The sequence below is a fragment of the Austrofundulus limnaeus genome, unplaced genomic scaffold (genome assembly GCF_001266775.1).
Source record: "Austrofundulus limnaeus strain Quisiro unplaced genomic scaffold, Austrofundulus_limnaeus-1.0 Scaffold109, whole genome shotgun sequence".
NCBI lineage: Eukaryota > Metazoa > Chordata > Actinopteri > Cyprinodontiformes > Rivulidae > Austrofundulus > Austrofundulus limnaeus.
In genome coordinates this window covers 569851-571662 of record NW_013952511.1, presented here as the reverse complement: position 1 = coordinate 571662, position 1812 = coordinate 569851, and the positions used below count along the sequence as shown (strand labels likewise).

The 1812-nt window shown below is 37.7% G+C and overlaps 1 long non-coding RNA gene across 1 annotated transcript in view; it reads left to right on the top strand.

The window, feature by feature from the left end:
* LOC106521461 (uncharacterized) overlaps window positions 1-1340 on the top strand; it is a 9443-nt gene extending 8103 nt beyond the window's left edge. The window contains exon 4 of the long non-coding RNA XR_001310669.1: window positions 622-1340. This is a non-coding gene — a long non-coding RNA (uncharacterized LOC106521461). The remainder of the gene's footprint in view (window positions 1-621) is intronic.
* Window positions 1341-1812: the final 472 nt, after the last annotated feature.

The window sequence follows — 1812 nt, the reverse complement described above, 5'->3', positions numbered from 1 at the left end:
ATTGTAAGACCTGTTAGCACTCAAAGTATGTGTTGAGGAAGACTCTCAGCAACTACAACATCGAACTTTAGCTCAATATTGATAAATTGACTGAGTTCTTAGTCATTTTTGTGTTGCTAAAACCAGTCGGGTGTGGTATCCATTTTGAACTGGGTTGACTCCATAAAAAAAGGCACAGCCAGTGATTTATTTTCCTGAGAGTTTAATCAAAATCCATCCAGAGGTTGATGAGATATTTTCCCTTTTTTTGCCACTTCAGTAGAAAACAAAACTGAATGTTAGTTTCTTAATTTCTGCATCATCAGTGGCTTTTTTTTATAACACTATAGTAAGAAAGAAAAAGAAAAAGTAGAAGAGAAATATAAGAACAGTAAAGAGAGAAACCGATAGAAATCATACATGTGATGAGATATTTTGCTAACAAGCTGAGTGGAACAAAGTTCTATTACATGCTGATTGGCTGTCACAGTACAGTACTGAAATTGTCTTCTCAAAATTTTGCATGAAAAACTGGCGTGTGTGGGTGTTTTTTTTTTATAAAGCTTCTCTGTGTCACAAAAACTGAAGATGTTTTCTTCTTTTCCTTCTCTCCTTGTCCTTCCTCCTTTATCCCACCTAAAGGCGTGGCGGACTCTCGGGGTGGGGTTCTGTAATGGTAACCATGATCCCCGGCAGCCACTATGTCTGCAGCGCTCATGCAAGAGAGGATGACTCCACTAACGACCGCGAGGAGCGGATTTTAGCCGTGCTGGGCATCATTGGAACCATCCTGAATCTTTTGGTGGTTATATTTGTCTACATCTACACCTCCGTCACTTAAGTTTTCTCTACAAGACTTGAAGAAGAAACAATGGGACACATGTTCCCTCCCACTGCCAACTTTCTCTAATAAGTATTTAAGTATTTCAAAGCATTGATTTTTCACAGCAGCACTCAGTAGAACGGATCATTTTTACAGTGTATATTCAACTGGATAGTGGCCACATTTTTCACAACATCTGCAAATTTAATTTAAAAGAGGAAGTAGAATCACTCAGACTTTTTTGGCACTGTTTGTATTAAACTTCATCTTTGCATTTTTACACATTTCCTTGTCTTAAATGCCTGCCAATAGCAACAGCTATATATTTCTTACAATATGTCTTTTTAACTGGAAAATGCTGTTGTGACTCTGCAGGCAGCTGAAGAGGAATTATTTTGTGTTTGGTCTGATAGTGGTCATGTTCTGACTGGGCTGCATCATTCACTGTGTTTTATGTCTCTGTGAAAGTTTGCTACATTTAAAATAATCTCACTGCCAACTAAAATTGCAACGTGAATTTCTAAAAAAAAAAAAAAAAGTAGAAGTCCAAATTAACAGATATTTGAGTAACAGTACATCAGGGCAAAGAACAAGTTTATCAGTTTTGGAGTTCATGTAATATTTTGTTTTTTTTAAAAAAAAGCTTCATGGAGCTGATGTGCCCAAACCTGAGAGCACCTGAGGAGAGATTCCTGGCTGTACTCGGAGTTCTCGGCATCATGCTCAACCTGCTGCTGCTGGTCTTCGTCTACATATACACCTCCACCTGACGAAGCATTGCATTTATCGCTCTAAATTTGTAGGTAAAAAGATAACCAAACACACTCGTACCTAACAACCAGACGCCCTGTTTAGCACATCATATAACACAGATCTTTGTCACATATATACACACTGAAACTTGGAATTTAGTCCCCAGTTAATATAAGGATTACACTGTAAAAACTGCGGGGTTAGGTCCTGTCCCTGATAGTGTAAAATATGTTGAATAACCCAAAAAAAAAATCAAC